This window comes from Rhinichthys klamathensis, unplaced genomic scaffold (genome assembly GCF_029890125.1).
Source record: "Rhinichthys klamathensis goyatoka isolate OS25496 unplaced genomic scaffold, OSU_Roscu_1.1 h1tg000076l_1, whole genome shotgun sequence".
In the NCBI taxonomy this organism is placed as follows: domain Eukaryota; kingdom Metazoa; phylum Chordata; class Actinopteri; order Cypriniformes; family Leuciscidae; genus Rhinichthys; species Rhinichthys klamathensis.
Genome location: NW_026606618.1, coordinates 1,761,408 through 1,783,989, shown reverse-complemented (window position 1 = coordinate 1,783,989; position 22,582 = coordinate 1,761,408). Strand labels below are relative to the sequence as shown.

At 38.9% G+C, this 22,582-nt stretch overlaps 1 long non-coding RNA gene across 1 annotated transcript; it reads left to right on the top strand.

Annotated features, from left to right (window-relative positions):
- LOC130085229 (uncharacterized) lies at positions 1-22,315 on the top strand. The gene is made up of 4 exons (XR_008807123.1): positions 1-396; positions 19,909-19,966; positions 21,886-21,998; positions 22,236-22,315. It is a non-coding gene; the product is annotated as an uncharacterized LOC130085229 (long non-coding RNA).
- The last annotated feature ends 267 nt before the right edge of the window (positions 22,316-22,582 follow it).

Sequence of the window (22,582 nt, the reverse complement as noted above, 5' to 3'; positions counted from 1 at the left end):
TTCATCTCCTCAGGGGAGTTGACAGCTTTGTAGGCGAGCTCATCTAAAAATTGCTGACAAAACAGTGTGTGTGTAAGCAACTATGTCATGAGACAATTTCAACGTCCAGCATGCATTGGCTGCTGAGTCCCTTGATGTGCTGTACTTACGCATTTTTGAACACAATCCCTTTCTCCCATATTGCCTTTGCAAAAACTGAAATGCCGTCCCCTGAATTGTAGCATGTCTCCTCCAGGTCTGATGGGGATTGGCAGAAATAAAGGGCCAAGGGTCTGTGTGGCCGTCGATCCAGGTGGTGTTTGTTGCTTATGGTGCTGACCATGTCAAGTCTTCCTCGCTCAAGTCTCGGGACAGGAATATCATCCTCTTCCTACTTGAAGATTTTGGACCCTGTTGGTGGGTGGGAAAAAGTTGGACATTTTTAATGGGCTCTTGTAATATATATTGCCCTTCCTCCAGCACAGTGTGTCGTGGTTTTGCGGTGCACAGAGAGCATTTTAAACAGCCCGAAGCCCTTGACGAGGGAGTAATTGCCCGATCGTGTTTTGATATGTATGTGTGGAGATTTTTGGCAGCAATAAATGACTGCACAATTTTGTAATAGGTCACCGAAAAGTACAGGGTCAAGAGCGCAGTTATGAATAATTCAGAATGTCCTTTTCAAGTCCTGCTATTGTGATGCCTCCGTGTAACATTGTAAACCCCATAAAAAAATCCCAGGCTGAATAAATTCCCTATAAATACTGTATGTCTGGACATTCATTTTGTAAATTCATATGCCTCTTAGGTTTAAAAGCGTCTAGGTTAAAAGTATTTAAAAAAAAGATTTCATTTCGGTCATCACTGAATATGAGATTGAAGTTTAAAACTGAGATTGAATAGTCATTTGCACTTAAACGAGAGACTTAATTACACATCCTAGATGAGTGTAGTTGAAGGCTCATCCCTGTTGCTAATTAACCCCACACAACCATCATGACACCCAGATCACATAAATCATAGCCATTGGAAATATTATTTTTGTACAGACGTGACCTTGATTTTAATCTGTATGACATTTATGGACCGCAAACAGTGATGTATGCCAAGCAAATCTCTTTTAAGTGGGAGCAATCACTTTTTCAGCCCACTGCTCTTGTGCTTTGTTTAATTGAAAGAGAGTCATTACGAAAGCCATATCAGCCCTAATGCTAGTGCCAGGCCAGCAGTCTCAGACCAGTGTTTGGGTGGAGCTAATAGCATCATTAAGGGTAGATTTAGTGGTTGGGTAAGGTTTGGCATTCGTTAAAGGAATAGTTCACCCAAAAATGAAAAGTCTGTCATTATTACTCACCCTCATGTTTTTCCAAACCCGTAAGACCTTCGTTCATCTTCGGAACACAAATGAAGATACTTCTGATTAAATCCGAGAGCTTTCTGAACCCCCATAGACAGCAAGGGGGTCGCACACCGGACGAGAAGCGCCGCGTTGCGTCTAGGACAACTCGAGGTATCGCACATCAGACGCGCACTTTCTCAGTTTATGGCCAGTAATATTGTTATGTTTAAGGACATTATGGAATTAAGATAATGTCTGTATTATGTTATGATTGTACTGTACAATCGTTGCTAGTCTGCAGACTCTGAACACTTCACCTCAGAGTGTCCGTTAACTGAATGAATTGAGAATCTCACCTGAAAATCTGATAACATCAGAAATTTTCATTCAAGCAACTGATTTCTGTAAATGAATGTAAAACTAAATGTATATTGCATGCAGATGCAGCACAGGGTGAAGTCAGACAGTTTTTACATTAACAATGCCGAATGGCGCTGCCGGTGTGTGTACATAGAGAATAATGTGTTCGAATTTTAAAGACGTGGCGCTGCGCTTCTCGTCCGGTGTGCGACCCACTTTACCCTGAAAATTCACCTCAAAAACGCATCGAAACTGCAAACACAAGATTTTTGTGGAACTTCAATGGGGAATAAAGACTAACAAGACAGATAACAACATTGAACCTTACACAAACAGTAATTATTAATTTGCCATAGTGACACAGGAGGTGCCGGATCCAATAAAAAAGGTTCCGGATCCAACGTCGGAGGTCCCGGAACATGTTCCGGCGTGTTCCGGCTCAAATTAAGCCCTGGCTGTAACTGAAAAATTACATTTTGGTGAAAAGTGCAGTCACATTAGTGAAATTTTGTGGGCAAAAATTGTCGATTGTCAATACTAGTGTAGTGATGTATGAAGTACAGCTCAGACAGAAGTCACTTTCAAACTAAACAGCAAATAAATAAATTACATGCTACAGTATGTACATTTGGTATCACTCAGGAAAAAAATGAAATCCGTTCCCCTGAGTTGTAGCATGTCTCCTCCACCTGATGGAACAGTTCTGAAGGGGACCCTTTTGATTGGCAGAAATGAAGGGCCAAGGGTCTGTGTGGGTGTTGATCCAGATGGTATTCTGTTGCTTAGTGCACAGAGCATGTCAAGTCCAGTCTACCTGGAGGACACGCTCAGGGCTCAGGACAGGAATATCATCCTGTTCCTACTCAAAGATTTTGGATCTGTCCTTGGTGTGCAGGATATAGGAGGAGCCGGACATATTTAATGGCCTCTTGTAATACATTCTGCCCTTCTTCCAGCACAGTGTGTTTTTGGGGTGCACAGAGAGCATTTTAAACAGCCCGAAGCCCTTGACGAGGGAGTAATTGCCCGATCGTGTTTGGATATGTATGTGTGGAGATTTTTGGCGGCAATAAATGACTGCACAATTTTGTAATGGGTCACTGACAAAGTACAGGGTCAAGAGCGCAGTTATGAATAATTCAGAATGTCCTCTTCAAGATGAGGCCTGCTATTGTGATGCCTCTGTAACATTGCAAACCCCATAAAAAATACGAGATGAATAAATTCCCTACAAATATGTCTGGGTATGTACATGCTTTTTGTAACTTCATATGCCTCTTAGGTCTGAAAGCATCTAGGTTTAAAGTATTCATTAAATATGATTTAATTTTGGTCATGCAGAATCACTGAATATGAGATTGAAGTTTAAAAGGAGATTGAATAGTCGTTTGCACTTAAACGAGAGACTTAATTACACATCCTAGATGAGTGTAGTTGAAGGCTCATCCCTGTTGCTAATTAACCCCACACAACCATCATGACACCCAGATCACATAAATCATAGCCATTGGAAATATTATTTTTGTTCAGACGTGACCGTGATTTCAATCTCTATGACTTTTATGGACCACTAATAATGATGTATGCCAAGCAAATCGCTTTTAAGTAGGAGCAATCACTTTTTCAGCCCACTGCTCTTGTGCGCCTTTGTTTAATTGAAAGAGAGTCATTACAAAAGCCATATCAGCCCTAATGCTACAAGAACAAGAACCGTAATGACTTCACGGCAGATAAGTGTACTGAATATAAGATCTGAGGGTGTTCAGTGGTGTTTGATCCATGGGCGGTTGACACATTAATGGAGATTTTGTGTTAAAAAAATGACTGTTTTTCTGATGTCAGGTCATACAAGGTCATTTTTAACAATGGCATAATTTTTTTTTACATTTATTAATTTTTTTAGCTGACGCTTTTTTATCCAAAGCGACTTACAATTGCTATATATGTCAGAGGTCGCACGCCTCTGGAGCAACTAGGGGTTAAGTGTCTTGCTCAGGGACACATTGGTGTCTCACAGTGGATTCGAACCCGGGTCTCTCACAACAAAGGCATGTGTCTTATCCACTGCGCCATCACCACTCCATATTTTTTCATTAACAAAAGGAAAGAGTGTTACTGAAATGCCATTACTGTTTTATTCATGGTGCGCCTACCAGTCTGAACCAGTCTCTTGACAGTTATATCATAATTATTAATAAGTAAGGAAAAGGGATTTCCCAAAAACAAATTTCCTAACCATTTTTTCAGGATCTGCCTTTGCTTCAAAAGATTCTCCAATTCAAAAACGTCACTTTAGAAAACGAAACTAGTTCAGGCGGTGCAACACACAGTAATGGTGTTCTGTTCCTGAATGATTCAGTGTTTTTAAATGGATTGAGTAAATGATTCAATGACTCGTTCATAAAGACAGTTGTTCAGTGTTTTTGAACAAATCGGTTGAATGAATGATTCAAATAACTCACTCATACTGACCAGTCACTTGTCGCTATATACTGGCATGACAAAATGGCACTGCTGTGAATAAGGTCTAGCAACCATAAAGAACAACCAGTAACCACATAGCAATCACTCTTTCCACAGGTTATGTATTGTGGAAAGTATGACCTGTGGAAAGAGTGATTGCTATGTGGTTACTGGTTGTTCTTTATGGTTGCTAGACCTTATTCACAGCAGTGCCATTTTGGATTTTTAACCTGAATGAAAGCGAGGCAGAGATAGACATATATCTCTTTAGTGGGCCGTACTGTGTTTTTGGATTGTTCTGCTGATGAAACAATGCAAAGATATCTTTCCAAGAAACTTCAGTAGACAAAATAACTCCAGCAAACATGAGCTGTGGAAAATTATAAGTGGAATAGGAGCTTTATACAGCTTTTACAGCGGATGTCATTGAAAACACGGTAAGTCTATCCCTCACAGCCTCGCTTTCTAACCTGGTGCTGCTTTGAATAAGGTATATTCTTGTAAGGATGTAATCTTCAATTCTTCAATATAAATCTGAGACTTTTATTACCAGTATTTTCCGCCAAGGAAAAGTTGTATGTATAATCATATCATAACTTTACTTAAAATGCTAATTCCACCCAAGAATAAATTTCCTATAAGGCAATGTAGTTTACCTGTTTGGGGGTGGTTGTTATTCAATCTGGAATCTTTACTAAGATTAATTAAAACATTTGCTGCATCACTTTGTCCTATTATACATTATTACATTTTTCCCTGCACTTCAAAGCTCATGTCACCATATGATAAATACTGTCCAAGGTTGTTTCCTCATTCACTACAATTAGGCTTTATAGTGGCTTTAATAAGTGAGCAATTCATTAATCTAACAATTTAGTAATTTGCATATCACTTTAATACATGGCCATCATCAGCTATTAAATTAAAATCTTTTTTTATTATAGTAAAAATCTAGAATATTTTAAATGGACTTAATGATGGAATCAAAGCTCAATTCAAACACTATATTGGATTTCCATATTTTATATATATATATATATATACCAATATATATATACCAATAGCCATGATGGTGTTTTGCGCTCCCAGAATAATGATCTTCTCTCATTTGCAGTGCCCTCACTTCTGTCTCTGTCTCTTGAGAGAGACTCTTGCATTACTCTTTCCCCCTAAAAAGCTTAACCTGCTTTACCTGCTGCTCCAAGCACCTCAGCCGCATGACAAAAATAACATTTAGAGCCACCTTAAACATTCAGGACATTTGGGGCCGAGCACATTTATTTTCATAATGCACTTTTGAGAAACCAAGGTCTTTGTGTCTTGCCGTAGCTAACTCAGTTCCAGCTTTACATGCAGGTTTTTCGGGTCTGAAAAGAAACTTGATTTTCCTTGTATGAGTCACAGTATGAACTGCTTTCTGAGACATAATTCAAAGGCATAGGTGTATAGTCTAATATAAACACAGGTTTCAAATCATATATCAGCACCCTCAGGTCCACATAGCCATCATTCAATATTTCAAGCATTATTAAAATTACCTTTTCCCCCCACAAAACCTCACCACTCCCATTGGTTCACATTAGAAGGATCGTTTGGTGAAAATACATCACCTTCCTCTAATTACTTTGCCCTCTATTGGAATGAACTCTTTCCATCCATTTATTAAGTGCTACAGTTTACTTAAATTACTGCCATCATTTTCTCTTTTCCTGCTCTTCTTCTATTCTCTCTCCTTCTCTCTTGTTCCCTAAATAGATGCATTTCTAGCTTTCAGCAGAGTTTGTGGGACAGACTGAATTATGGAATCATACGAGCTTTGGGTGCTTTAATGGTTTTTCTATGGAGAAGATTACAGAAACAACACAAAAAGCATACTGGATTAGGGCAGATGTATTACATTGTGATGGATCACAGAGCCAGGATTTGGCAGGCAAACCGAGCATAAAAGACGTCCATTTTTAGAAACATCTATCAAAGCCATCCCACCTGAGAACCATCGAATTTTCTTTTAATTGGACATCTTTCATCCAGGCTCTGATGGAGTGTTTCTGACATGGCCACTGAGGATGGCTCAGTTTGAAATGTTTTTTTGTTTGTTTTTTTACTTTAAAGAACTGTTTTTGTATATACAATACAATTCAATGGGGTCCAAAACAATCTATCTATAAAAATATACCTTTCAAACTTTCATTTCTTTTTTGTTTTACAAAATATTTTCTTTAGTGTTCCAGAGAAGAAAAAAGTCATACAGGTTTCAGGCTCGAGGTCCTTTGCCGATCCTGTTCCCCTCTCTCCACCCGTGTGCTTTCCTGTCTGTTCTCTGTATTCCATCCAATAAAGGCATAAAAATTGCCAAAAATAAAACTTAAAAAAAGTAAGTGCTGTATTTCAGCGCATAAACCTTTTAGTGGTTTAGAACTAAAAATAGCATAGGCTATATAAATTAAGTCACTGTCAATCTTTTCAGCACAAACACGCCTCCTTTATATGCAAATGAGTGAATGTGCCGCAAAAAAATGGGCACTATTTGCCTTGCCAAATTAACCTTGAGCTAAAAGCATGAAGTAACAAACATTTTATTTTAAATATGTACTTTATTATACTTCGTTGTGAACTTTTATGCAATACAGACCTTAGACTGCACTAGCTGAATGAAATGTTCAAAACGGACAATCACCCTCACTTTCCCCTCAGGAAAGGAAGTGACGAGTTAAACCGCCGCTCAGGAGGTCGAGAAGACCCTAGAACAGGATGATCCCTGCTCTTGACTGAGATGCTAATGATGATAAATGGTGTATGTGCGGATTAATGAGAACAGAGGACAAGACGGAGGGAACCGGGAGTTCCGGTAGAAAATCTCTGTGTCGTCTCAGACGCATATAGAACTCAATCGCCGGTGACGGTACTTCACTGTTTGCCCTTGAAAAGCAGGTCCAGTAATTATCTCTCCCCTGTGCTGGAAATAGGGGGAAGGGACAGATCTGCCTGGAAGCTTCCTCATAATTACATGCTGCCTCTCCAGTAGGATCAGATGAGATGATTTTACCTGTGAACCATCTGTGTTATACTCCACAGTTATTGGTGAGAGAGGATATTGAGCAGACTCTGGATTTTTTTTAGTAACAGGAACAGTCTCGTGGGTGTGCGGCATTATCTCAAGGACAAGAATGAAAAGAAGAATGACTTATGAAGGCGTTTGTAAAAGTCATGATTTTTCCGTGACTTTTCCAGTTGCACATGACAAGTCTACTTTTTCCAGAATTTTCTTTAGAACAATTAACTTTAGGACAAAATCTGCAGATTTTATGCAGATTTTTTTTAAACAGGACAAAGTTAAGATCTTGTGGGTCTTCAGTTTTGCTTTGTTGCTAAGTTACGAATCTTCACCCTTGAAAAGAAGAGACTGGCTATCGGTCAGTGCTGTGAATTTGTGTCAAAGTTCTCAAAACTTTACATTCCTTTACGAAATTCTTACTTCTTATTGCAACAGTAAACGCACATTAAAGGATTAGTTCACTTTTAAAAAAACTTTTGCTGATAATTTACTCACCCCCATGTCATCCAAGATGTCCATGTCTTTCTTTCTTCAGTCGAAAAGAAATTAAGGTTTTTGATGAAAACATTCCAGGATTTTTCTCTATATAATGGACTTCCATGGGAACCAGACGGTTCAAGGTCCAAAAGACAGTTTCAGTGCAGCTTCAAAGGGCTTTAAACGACACCAGACGATGAATAAGGGTCTTATCTAGCGAAACGATCGGTCATTTAAAAAATAAATAGAAAAGTTGAAGTTTAAAAAGCACAAATGATACACGTTCGTGACTCTCCTGTTCGAACTCGTTCATCAAAATGAACAAATCTTTTTTCGAGTCATTTCGTTCATTCAACGAACGAAATGAACGAAATGACTCGAAAAAAGATTCGTTCATTTTGATGAACGAGTTCGAACAGGAGAGTCACGAACGTGTATCATTTGTGCTTTTTAAACTTCAACTTTTCTATTTATTTTTTAAATGACCGATCGTTTCGCTAGATAAGACCCTTATTCATCGTCTGGTGTCGTTTAAAGCCCTTTGAAGCTGCACTGAAACTGTCTTTTGGACCTTGAACCGTCTGGTTCCCATGGAAGTCCATTATATGGAGAAAAATCCTGGAATGTTTTCATCAAAAACCTTAATTTCTTTTCGACTGAAGAAAGAAAGACATGGACATCTTGGATGACATGGGGGTGAGTAAATTATCAGCAAAAGTTTTTTTAAAAGTGAACTACTCCTTTAAGAGTTCTAGACACTTAAGCCGGGTGCTGACAGTGCGATCTATAATAGTCCTTTACGATTGTTATACTTGTCGCCAGGGCTGTAGTACTCGAGTCCGTTTTTGTATGGTCTCGGACTCGCTGGTATTCGGACTCGGACTTGTCTCAGTCTCGGCCACTGGTCTTGCCAAATATGGCTTTTGGTCTCGACCGAGTCCAGGTGTCTTTTTTATGTTCCCAGTAACGTATTATTGTAGTATGCACCCGCAGACTTCCACAGAAACCTCCGCAGATTACCGCAGATTGTAGTGCCCGTCATTGACAAGTACGACCTGCGCGTGTGTGATTTCTTTTCTACTATTTGCTACTGCAATACAGGCGCATAGCTGAAATAACAGATCTGTCTATTCACTGCCAATCATAATATGAAATTGCTATATGGACTAGTCACTGTGAATATTAAAGACTGCTATCAAATCTGATTGTTCAGCGAGTCTCTGCAAGTGAGTGCCGCAGGTTCGTGTACTACACATACTCAAGTACACGTTTATCTTCAGCATTTCATCGTCAGATACACTCAGAAACCCGTCAAAATAAAAGTTCGGTTTAACGTGAAGAAATTACCACAGATATATTTTACTGGAGTGAAGCTATATTGTCATTTAGTTGCTCAAATGCTCAGTAGGCTACTAGTAGCCTACCTAGCAGTGGTAATAGTAGTGGGTTGGTGTTTGTAACAGTTCTAACACTGCTATTATGAGGTATCACCATATGTCATCATTCTTTTTTCTTTAGATTAGAAGATTATATGATATCAAGGGGAATGTCTATACTTAAAAATCCTGGGTGTTGTGACACTGTTTTTGCTTTTAGATCAACAAATAATAAGCCAAAATGATTGTCATTTAATGTCAAGACTTTTTTCCTGTCCTGGACTCGGTCTTGACTCGGACTCGGACTCAAACCTTTTTGGACTCTGTCTTGTCTTGGACTCTAACCTCTTTGGACTTGGTCTTGACTTGGACTTGACTAGTCCTGGTCTTGGACTTGTCTTGGACTCGACAAAGGTGGTTTTGACTACAGCCCTACTTGTCGCTGTAAGCCATGTCACACTGTAAAATCTCAGTTGTCATTAATGTCAGACTGTACGGCAGTCAAGACACATTAAAAACTGACACACGCAAGAAAACTTGTCTGGAGTTTTCCATCATCAATCAATGACACGTTCGGTGACGGTGAGCTGCATTACACGTGGGATTGAAATGGTGGCTATACAAAGAAATCTCTAACGTTAATTTTGGTCATGGCTTGTCTTGAAAAACGAAGACAATTTGACGGTCGTCATAGGAGAGTCACACTGCAGGACTGGGAGTCAAATCTTCTGACACTGCCAGAATTTCGTCTGAGGTCAAATTTGATCGCAACGGTCATTAATCGGCTGTCGGTGAACATGTCAAACTAACGATCAAAGAGGAATCTTTTAGGATTTGCTAAATTTGTCTCAGACGGCCAAATCGTGGTCAAAATATGGTTTTAATGAGGTGATAATAACTGCTGTTTTTGTAAATAACAAGCTTCAGTATTACATTCAGACGCACGCAGGTAATCCCCACTCACAATCTCAGGTCGAATGTCTAATTGTTATTTATCTCCTCAACTCCTTCGATGGTAAAGTCATCCCTTCCATCCGAAAAAAACAAACACAGTTTTCATGAATAGCTCCCAAGTAACTAATATATTACAAATGTAACAAGAGTAAGGGGTTATAGCGATCACTAAAAGGGGAACCATAGGAAAACCATATATTAGGAGTATGTTAACTCACTTTTCGGACACACTTTGGGAGCAGATTCTTGAAACGGGCGGTGGAGGAGGTTTAGACATTCCAGGCTTATAAATAATATTAATAATGCAAATAAACAAACAAGCGAAGATGACACATGAGTATTTTCAAGCAAAAGACAGCATATTTTAGTTCTGTGAAACACAGCAAAACAATGTTACTCAAAAAGAAATAAAGCAACCTCGGCATCCGTTTTCATGCCTCCCGCTCCTTAAGTTCTCTGCAGCACTGGGCAGCTTCTCCGGTATTAATGCGGGTCTTACCTTTTGCCTGATCATAACCCTTCTTTTTAAAGTTCTATATCCATTCAGTCAGATTTTGCGTTGCAAACATTCATGACAGCTTTTAACTTCTCCATCCTGGTAAATAATCATGGCCACTCAACGTAAATTGTAAAATAATTTGGTTATACTTTATTTGGTAACACTTTATTTTACAGTGTCCTTGTTACATACAGTATGTTACATGTACCATAATAATAACAACAGTAAATTATGCATAATTACATGCAACTAACCCGTAACCAAATCCTAATCCTACCCTAACCCTATAAGTACATGTAGTTGCTTAATATTACTCAGTTCTTAAATATATAATTACACTGTAACAATGACACCTTAAGATAAAGAGTAACCCTTTATTTTAAGGTAACGTTGTTACACTACTTACTCAAATAAGTACAGAGTAGTATTAATTAACCACATGTACTTACTATAGAGTTATGGGGTTTGGTTTAGGGTTAGTTACTTGTAATTATGCATAATTTACTGTTATTACTATAGTAAGTACATGTAGTAACGTGTACGTCACCTTAAAATAAAGTGTTACCAATCATTTTAGTACGGCCATTCAAAACTCGAGGGCCAACCATGTCGCATAGTAAAGCAATCACAAACAGAATCATTTTGGGCGGGGATTGATGTAAACACAGATATTGGATACCAGTCGTGTCTAAAGTAAATGTACAGGTGTGGGACAAAAACCCCCAGATATGGTCAAAAGATCAGATCTGTGCATTAAGACTTGCAGTGTAAACGCAGCCTTATTGGAAGCTAAAAGCATCTTTAACAAGCCAAAGAAATCTGTAAATAAGTAAACCAGATTCCATGTAACCACAATGAAAGCTTTATCATAATAACCCTGAAGAGGTCATAAAAAGCTCTGTTAACACATAACGCACAAAATTATGATAAATTGTAATCATACAGAGGGATTTCAGAGAGCTTCAGACTCAAATTAAAAGAAGATCAAATAAAAAAAAACAACTCTATGCAAACAGATAATCCAAACACGAGCAGCACAGTCCAATTTCGCTTCAATTAACACTTTGATAGGCCACATTAATCACAAACTGCAACAATTCAGGCTGTATCTCTACAGCGTGTCCCTAAACAAAACACTGCAAAAGAGGAGAACAAATGAGCAGATAAAGCAAATTGGATTGGAAATTTAGTCCCCCAAATGACCACGTAAATTATTGCCCATGCAAATCGCCCCACTGTTAAGCATCATAAAAAAAGAGGATATGCTCGCCAGTCGCTATCCACCAAGGATAATTAAGTTCCAGAGTAGCCGGAGTCTATCGGGAAGGCAATGCGGCAAATGGACAATGCAGAGCTTGCACATGCATTACTTTGAAGATGCAACAGCGACGCACGGCTGTTTATTCTTGTTGACGCGTGCCTCCAGCTCGAATACCATTTCTTGGTGTATGAACATGAAGTGAAATTCAGTAAAATCCCGCAGAGACTGTCCGAGAGCCAGCGCAGCACTTTTATTGTAAACATGGCCGCAGGAGAAATGAATGGAAATGGGTTCCGAAGGCGTTTTTGAATTTGCAGTCCTGAATAAGATATAAGCAATGTGAAGCTGCAAGTAGCCTCTCTCAAGAGACTCATCTTCTCTAAGCATTGAGATTGCATTCAACATTTCTATAACCACCAGGAATCTCTACTTTACTCGACCATGTAGCGGCCACTAAATGTGTTTAGGCTTCAGTTAGAAATAGATGGGTTTTCTTTTCACTGGGCTAAATTATTATTGATTTAGAAGCCGAATCCTTTTTCACTTGAAAGACATACAAGTGGGAATAATTTGAGTATTTTGCTGTGCACAGTTGCACTACGTACCAAAAAGAGAGCGGATCATTTTCCTGGAATACAGCTTTGTTGGAAGCCTTTTCAAAATATTTTCATAAATATGCACTTGAACATGCATTTTATGAAAATGGCATGCAGTGCAGCACTTTTTTCATTAAAAGGAATCTAGTTGTGCTACTATAATACAGCTTGAAATATTTCACATTTCATTTTCTATTTTTCAATTTGGACCATTTCCCCATGTACAATGCTAATTGTAAACACTGAATCATTGAGAGAGAACTTCATGAAGTCGTTCTGAGAAAAGGTGACATTTTTCCAATATTTTTCTTTTCTCAACTCTTTCTTTTATTCAGATCGATGGCTGCAAACCTCCCATTTCCATTGTTTTCGCCACCCCTGAAGTTCAGAGTTGCTCGAGGCTCATTTGAATTTCAACAAGAAGCCAGTTGATGCTTATGTCAGTCTACACAGATTAATGGAGTGGAACTTTCCTCACAGTGTGCGAGCAAACACAAGGCCTTGAATGTGTAAACAAGCGGCACAGACTCAGTACATCAGCCCAGATAAAGGTCTTCCACACAGAGAGCCAGTGTACTAAGGGATACAATCCGTGCGGCTGCCTCAGAAAATAATCATGAGGTTTGCATTTCAAGAAGCTGACTGGCTTGTCCTCGATTTCTCCTCTAGCCCTTCACATCAGAACCCTTCTAGTTCGTATTCAAGTTTTGCCTTACTCTTTCCAGGAAAGGAAAGACACAACTGCAATATTAACTAAAGGCGAAGCTCAGATTGATCATAATTTTGCTTCGCAAGCGACCTTGTTGATTTAAAATCTCTTGCTCTTTGGCATGGCAAAGATCTAAGAGGCCCTGATTTTAAAATATTCTGGATCAATGAACAGTTTTGGTTTTTGCTTCCTCTTATTCAACGGCTACGGGTTACACGGGAGGAGCCTTTTTGCACCCTGTGGTTTTTCAAAGATCCGATGTCATAGAATACTGTAATCTTAAAGGGAAGTCGATGTGAGCGGAGAATGCTAAGTGCCTCTGTAGCGATTTGCCATCTGTGGGATTAATTGTCTGTAAAAAGTTGAATGCTGGGGAAAGGAGGGGTTGAATTGATTCTCATTGATTTGCTCCGAGGCTTTGATCCACGAGAAAATGCCTTGTAATCATGCTTCAGGAGCCATAAACGAGACTAAGAGCTAAGTCATTAATAACGACGATTTTTAGAAATTGCGTTCTATAAAAACCCCCTTGGGGTGATAAAGCAGTAGCATAGCTGTAAGTTTAAGCACCGTATCCCTTTACATGATTCTGTTTTCATAAGCCCTCAAACAATTCAGGAAACGGGTCCAAAAGAGTCCAAAATAACAACGCATTCTCACCCCAAGGCGTCACTAAAATGACAATTTTGACCATGCTTCAATATTCGACGCTTTAGGCACCCTTTAGCGTCAGTTAGGCTACATGACGCGATCCTAGGGCGTCATCTTACTGACGCTTTACCTAAGCGTCAGTTAGATGACGCGGGTAGGTTTAGGTCTGGGGTAGGGTTAGGATTAGATAGCGTCATCTAACTGACGTTAAAGGTAAAGCGTCAGCAAGATGACGCCCTAGGATCGCGTCATGTAACTGACGCTAAAGGGTGCCTAAAGCGTCGAATATTGAAGCATGGTCAAAATGATTCCCAAGGCGTCAGTTTCATGACGCCTAGGGATGAGAATGGGCTGAAAATAATGCCTAATGAGATTTTGAAGGTGATACCCTTCACAGTTAATTATTTACTTAACATTTCAAATGCATTGTTATTTTTTTCATGAAACATAATGCACTTTTTTATATCACTTGTTATCAACTATAAACAATTATAATTATTCTTAAGAAACTTATATTTTAGACACAATACTTTGTCTATGTTTTCTCCGCCAAACGAACGAGATGTTTTGCATCTCCAAGCAACACAAAATGGCTGCATCCGAAATCGCATACTTTCCTACTATATAGTAGGCGAAAAACAGTATGTGACAAAAGAAGTCCGAATTACTCATAAAAGACTAGACAAAATGTATCCGGATGACCTATTACCTCCGGCAAAATTCTTAAGTGCGCATATATGGACACTTTACTATCCCATGAGGCCATGGGAGAGGATTTGTGAATGAACTGACGCTGGTAGATCACATGATAATGACAGTATGTCAAATGTAGCACGTCTGTAGTAATTACATTCATACTACACACATTCATACTATATAGAACATATTTTTTTAGCCATCGTGAAGTAATTACTTAATTAAAAATAAGTACCTACTCAAGAGATTATGCGATTTCGGATGCAACCAGTATTGGCATTCATGCCAATCAGTGATTGAATCAGTGATTTTGAATGAATCGTTTGAGTAAATAATTTAATGACTCACTTGTAAAAACGGTCACTTGTTTAGTTCCAGAATGAATCACCTACTTGTGTAATGATGTAACCTCGAGAAAGAGTTACTGATACATCACCAACACTAATGCGCTATTTTTGTGATTTATAGTCAAAATAACTGCAAGCTTGAAACAACATGTGGGCGAGTAAATAACATTTTTTATTTATTTTTACTATTCCTCAAGACGTTCCTTAATGGTTCATATTCAGACTTATTTATATAAAGACTTATATAAATGTTACAAAATGATGTGTGCGCGGCAGGCATGTTGATGAGTAGAAGCCGACAGATCCGACAGCTGGATTTGAGACATGGCGTTTATGTCTTGCTGCTTGACCTCATTCTCTAAACACTTTGCACTTGAGATTGGTGCCAGCCCTAACACAGGCTTCGAGATGTGAGGTCAGAGCTTGCAAAGGAGTGGAGAGGACGTTGTTTGTCCCAGTCGATAATGCAGAGGCGCCGTTGCTTGCCTGTCTGTCAGGGACAGCTGTTTGTGTTTGCATTCGGCCATGTGTATGCATGGCAAAGACACCTAAACAGTCCTAGCGCTGCAGAGCTGTCACTGTTTGTCACATTCACGCGCAGCGGGACTGTTTTTGAAAGGGTGCCAGGCCGGAGGACATGAGCTGGAGCAGAGGTTAAAATAACCCCCTGAAACTGACGCACGGAACAGGATGGCAGCCTGACGGTAATTGGAGGATCGTGGCAGCTTTCTCTGCTGCTCTTTTGATGGGGAGGAAGTTGATCCACTTAATGTCAAAGCCCATGTGAACGTGCCACTGGATACGTTACGAGTGATCAGAGAGCGATTGACAACCGCAGACTCTGTAACAACATGTCTTGATTTTTCTAGTCTTGCATTAATTGCGTTTTACTTTCATGATGTACACATAAAATGCTCATCCAGAACCTACTGGTTTTTCTTTTATAAGCAATTACATGTCCAGCCAGGGCCAAATCACACATAGCGGCATGTCAGGGCCCACGGAAACAATTTGATTGTGTTTTTTTTACAGCTGTTTTGTCAGCTCTAAACGGAAAGAAGAGAGGCCACTTAAGACCATTTTCTAAGCCTAGCCATGTAGCTGTCGGATTACAGTGATTTTCTGTCATTCTCAGTCTGGGCTGGATTATGGGTAAATCCCATGAGTGACCCAACACTGCTTTAATACAGACCCTCAACCAGCCACTATGTTTGAAATTTATGTCAAAACAGCCTGTCCAGTCCTTGAAACAGTGTACTCTTGAGGGTTTTATCCAGAGAATAGTAGGGACAATCAAATTGTCCCAGACGAGAACCCCTTTGAGAATGATGGCCTGGTTATGGCAAGATATTGTTGAAAAAATGTATGCACACATACACAATATTGGACGATATTGGGAAATGGGATGAGACTGGGAAGAGGCCCAAGCTGAATTTTGCAGGTGTGACACCTGTTCATGTCTCCAGCCATATGTGACATCTGGATGCGGTATTTGCCATGGTTCATTAATGAATAATGATTATTTCTCCTATTTTTGCATTTACATTGCCTTTGCTTTCATCTAAGGGTACAGTTTACAAAACAATGGTGTAGTAAAAATGGACTTTGCATTTTTCCCATACAAAGGACTCCATTGTCAAAACAATCCCCGTTCGGATCTGCGAAAGCGATTAAAAAATGCTGCATTATGCTGCCAGGCCAGTAGTTGGCGATGTCACTAGTAGAAACACTACACGACTATAGACTGAATATTTAATTCGCAAGCGCATGACGTCACCATTTTCACAAATTTGTGCTTTTGTAGTTTACACAGAGACGATATCTGTATCGTTTTTCAAAAACTTGCACTCTGAAAGTTTGCATTTTCAGGTCCCCAGTTTTTGTGTAAATAAACGGCAAAAACACAAAAAGTTTTACATTTTAAGTTGAAAATGGTGTCGTGTAAACGGCCCCTGACACTCACTAGAAGTTAATCTTTTAAAACAGGAATCATTTAATAACAAATCTCAAAATGAATATCCATTTTTCTTACTGTACATTATAATGCTGTGATGCCTACAAACTCACTTGTATCAAATGATTGATTTTAGTTTGCGTTTTACTTTTAATACTTTTAGTTTCCGCCATTTATCAGTTATCAGACATTTTAAGCAGATTTTCACAATTTTGTGATTGTGAAGGCCTCTTATAGGCTCTAGGAATAAACATAGGTAAATATTTAAATGTGCAGTAGTGCTAACGCAGCACCACAAGGAAGATTTACGTTTGGAAAAACTGCTGCTTGGGACTTCAGTGCCGTTAATAGGCTAGCAGTTTAGTTTAGGATTACTGTAAGTCAATTGAGTGCATAAATTGAAATCGTGTTTTCAAGCAGCAGAGAGACATCGTGACTCATGGGGTTCACCATACCCTTAAAAACCAGCGAATATAAAATAGTAGCTGCACGTTCCATTTTAGATTGTTTTCCGTTATTTCTTCTTTTAACAAGGTTCATTAGCCTCAGCATCTGCTCATTCCACACTCTCTAAAGGCCATTTATCTATTCCTGTTTTGAAATATCTTACTGTTGTTCAACATTAAACAAGCCTGCAGAGATAATTTGATAAGTAATGAGTTGCTCTCTTCACTTCTCGTGTAGATGAGGGTGGTTGGACTCTTTCTGATCCTCTAACCTACATTTCTTTGTGATATGTTATCATTAACATTAACCCAGAAATGTTGCTGTATTCCTAGTATACGGTTCTGCACTCTAAGCAGATTCTGCGCTTTAAATGCTCTGTGAAGACTCATTTAGAGACATAAATCTGTGTTGTATTAGATCATTTTTAAAAGAATTAATGTGTTTCTGTTCCACCAGATGTTCTCCCATTTGGTCACCAAAATAGCACATTATCTTTAAAGACAAGGGATATAAATTAAAAATGTGTCAGAATATCTGCATACGCTATGTGTACCATGTAAAACATCTCTATGACAACAGCTCATCAAATCTATACAGACAAAAAGCCATTCATTATTTGTAAGGGCTTGTTTTTTCAGCACTGTTCATTATTTTGATTCAAAGTCCAGTCAAAGTCATTCAAAACAACGTTTGATTATATACAGGTTTTTGTGAGGTTTTCCCCATAAAATAGGGTTCTGAGCTCTGAATTAAGTACATAATGTGATTGAAAATTCTCATCTTCAAGAACTTTTTATAGTATATTAAGAATGTGTAAGAATAATGGCACAAAAAGACTTAATTCTGTCTCACTAGCCGCGTTTCCATTACAGACTTTTAACTTTTAACCGATGCTATTCGACTAAAACGTCATTTTTTCATATCATTTCAAGTCATTCCAAACATCATGGCAACAGATGTTGGTAGGTTTGTGTATATCCCAGCCACCGCACTAGACATTATTTTTAATCAAAGGAGACGTAGGCGTGTTAATGGCAAGGAACGCCCCTTAAGGCCATTGCACACTGAAGTCCGAAATTTTTGCATGCGTTTTTCGTATTCGTGATTCAGTGGCTGTGAATTGTCAAAACACCATTCAAACTCCATTCAAACTGCTTGCTACGGATGCGAAAAACGCAGAAAATCGAACCCGATCCGATTTTTTTTATGACGGACGAAAGTTTCGGAGGCAGTGTGCAAGCATGATTGACTTAACGTGAGGTCGATTTTTTTTTTTTACGTGCGAAAATTTCGGATGCGTTTTTTCGTATTCGAGATTCGGTGGCTCTGAATTGTCAAAACATCATTCAAACACCATTCAAACTGATTGCTACGGATGCGAAAAATGCAGAAAATCGAACCCGATTCGATTTTTTTTATGACGGACGAAAGTTTCGGAGGCAGTGTGCAAGCGTGATTGACATAACGTGAGGTCGTATTTATTTTTTAACGTGCGAAAATTTCGGATGCGAATTTCGGACTCAGTGTGCAATGGCCTGCCTGTACTTGGGAGTGGCACATGAGGTGTTTTTCCCTCCTATCTGCTTCAAGGTTTTGATACATTTTGGCATTTTTTTGTTGTTTAGAATCCATATTCCTGTCATACTTTTGTCTTTTATAAGTTTAATAAAGAACTCTGTCTCGTCTTCTGTCCAAGCATACCGCATCTTCTTTAAAGAATGATCGACTTTTACGTAAGCCAGGTGACCAGTGAATGCGGAAAAACTGTTTCCATTGCAGTTTTGCGAAATATTCCTTTTTCAAATTGCCTGAAAAACCACCTCATACGGGCGTAAAAACTTTTTTGCGATATATGGGAGTTTTTGCAAAATTGACGTGTTTCCATTGGCCGTATTTTCAATTAGCAATGTTTAATTTGCGCAATTTGAAGGGTAATGGAAATGCGGCTATACTGTAGTGTTCCTCAACTCACTTAGCGGCCATCTTGGTAATGCCTCAGGCAGATATTTTCTATGTAGCATTTATCAAACTTTAATAAGAAAACACTCTAAAATAGTTTGTCAAGATTAAATTCCCGTAACATATGTCTAATCGGAATTAGAATCTAAAAATGTTATCACGAATTTGCCTTTTTTTAATCTCAAATTGTGCTAAAAATGTAACACAACATTTTAGAAAAAAGCAGGCGATCTAGCATCTATAGCAGGCATCTATAAAAAAAATGATTTGCTCTTTTAAGATGAGACTTTCATTCTTATAGCAGCCATATTGAGACATTTCTCCCGTTCATTTATGTATGGTCCATCTTCTGCTCCTTATACACTCTCTGGTATAGTGTGAAAGCATTTGATGGTGTATAAAAGATTTAGCTTGTTTCATAAGACAGAAAACGGCCCAGATGTCTCAGTAAGCTGGGGTATATAATTTATTTATTCAATAAATTTTCTTTCTGTGCTTCAGACTTATTGGACCGTGTAAAGTGCGAGCTAAAGCTTGAGGCGAAATAAATCCACAAAAAAAACCTAATAGAACCATCTATGCTACGGTATGAAATCAAAATGATTTTGATTGGCTGGTGACAAAAGAAAGTTCCAATTTGCATTGTAGGTCTTGTTATTCAAGTCATTCTCGACCTTATACAGTGCAATCTTAATGCAAAAATTTAAAGTATTCAATTAATTGCTGTTCCTTTCCATTCCCCGCTCTCTCTCTCTCTGCCTCTCTTTTCTCTCTCTCTCTATTTAGGTCATCAGCACTGCAGAGTCTCTGTAGTGGCAGCTTATTCCCTCTCTTCAAAAAACAGGTTTGTTTCGCCAGACACGCTTCATCAACGGGATAGAGATGAGGCCATTATCGAGAAAAATAATTGAAGCGTTAAAGTTCCATAAAGGGCGATCATAGATGTCATCCGTCAATTCATCTGTCCCTAGATGCAAGTCAACACGATTGGAGTGAAACATCAGATGGCTCTAATTTAAAAGAAACAAAAACAAAATCTTTTGTTGATTGCCGAGACCTGGCCGACAGGTTGCCCACTGGGATTTTAAAGATCTATAACCAAATCTCCCACAAGTGCCGGGATTAAAAAGCCCTCTCTGTTGGTTTTGCATGAATACAGTTGATTATTCACAGAGCGCCAAACCATGATTATAATCAGGATGTATTACTGTGATCAACACGGTATGACATTCAATCAGGGGTTTTAATCGAGAGAATGAACGATAGCAATCAGGTTGTTAGAGCCAAATAGTCTATTCTTGACAGAAATCCACACTATATTTACCACAAGCTATAATAAGGAATAAAATATGACTTAATTATGGGCTGTTTTGAAAATAGCTTGTTGTTCAAAAGTCAGAATTAATTAATGTCAAAAAGATAAAATATTTTTAATTGAAAAGAATTTATGACACCGTCCTTGTTAAGTCCTAGAAAGCCAACACAGTCTGATAATCTGAGGACGAAATGTGAGGATGAGAACATTTTCAGAGACCATAATGTGATTTATTTTTTTCTTAGAGGACACTAGAAAAGGACAAATGAAATCTATTCACATACTTCCATTCACTCTATTGTCTGACCGCCCCATTTACTGTTCGTGTTTTTGTCTTCATCCTGGAAACACTTCTGCACTGTGAGACTCAATATGCCCACAAGATTTAGTATTATTTTGTCTTTATTTGCATACTTAGACCTGTCTCCCCCACTTGCCTTTTATGAAAAGTCTTTCTATGAAAAACTAATTATTTGAACGATCTTATGTGGACTCTCTTGGCAAAATTTGTAAGCTGTTATGGGCCAAGCTCTGCCTGCATTAGAAGCTAAATAAACATGCACGTAGAATGGTGAATCCACTAGGCTATACATTTTAAAGCCGAGCGGTTCAAATGTTATGTTTTTTATACATTGTAGGACCAGTAGGTGGTGCTTTGCAAACGCAAATTTTTAATGACATCCTATCTGTTTGCTACGAAAGCCCTGAACCGCAACGTAAAAAAAAAAAAAAACGTTTTTAAAAAAAATTCTAGCATTTCGAGATTAAATTCAAAACATTAAGAGAATAAAGTCGTTATATTTTGAGAATAAAGTCAAAATTACAGTCTTCCGTAGAAGTTCCGTGTGTTTGTGTGTAAAGAAATGCGTTCATGAAGTCGAACTGCCTCGGACATGGATCTAAACAAAATAGTACTAGCTTTTTACTTTTATCTGGGCTTTCAACAAAAGGAAATTCTACAGGTACTAATCTACCAACATGGCATTACCATGGCGTTGCCTATAGACAAGCACAAAGACTCCGCCGGACTCAGCTTTATAATACACCAAACTGTTACCAGAAGCATAACTTCCTGTTTGGAATCCGCACCATCATATTTATGAACCCATTTGTCTAGAATGGAACCAACGAAACATCTAATCGAAAACTTTCATGAGGATTGGTCTGAACATCATCTTAGCCAAATTTGGTGAAGATCATATTAAAATTTGTGGGAGGACAGACAAAAACAAAATGGTGGACAATTTTGCATGCAGGCGGAAACTGAAACCAGCAGGAGTGTTGAATCAATCATTAAACCATAAAGCTCAGGGATTTCATTTGTAGACCACATGGTTAAAAAGTTACAAGCACTAACACAAGTGTAATTTTGAGCATGTGTCTCTGTAGTTCTCTGTTGATGCCTGAGGGCTTGTGATGGCCTACAAAACTTCTAATCCCCCATTCAGGGTTGGACGTCTCAAGACAAAAAGAAGAGGACTACCTGGAGATACAGGCCTACATTAAAGCCAGTCGGATTCCAGTTGCGAAACCTGTTCATACCATTTGTTAGTGCCTACGGGTAGGTAAAAGATTCAGTGAAGTGCCTTGAGAAAGAATCTGATTAAAAGTTATATATAAGCCTGTATATCTATATAGACACCACTGCACGGAGATTAGTGAGTTCCACATTAACCCACCGACCAACACTAGCACCGGCTTCTCTGTTGGGAGCTTGAGAGTCAGACTCACCTCTCTCTGAGCAGTCCTGTTTTCATTTGTGTTGTGCATTGTCTAAATTGCTGTTCTTGCAGGCCAGGTCACGCTTCCGTTCACCGGAATACGACCGTGACCCGTGTGCCGCGCACCGGCTCAATCCGCTACTTTCTCACCGTAGTGCTCGGCAGAAAGAGAATGATGAATGATGAATGGGTGTGGCGTAAGCGCGTGTGTACGTGTGTGTGTGTGTGTGTGATGATGAGTCTGCAGCAGAGGACACCCTGTCCATTCCACCATACACACACACACACACACACACCAACCCAAACAAGACTCAGGGGTCAGTCGCACATCCCAGCAGTGCAATCTGTCCCACCAAATTGGGTTTGATAACGGATCGACTACAGCAGAAGCGGGCATAATAGCTTCCTCATGCCCCGCGCTGTC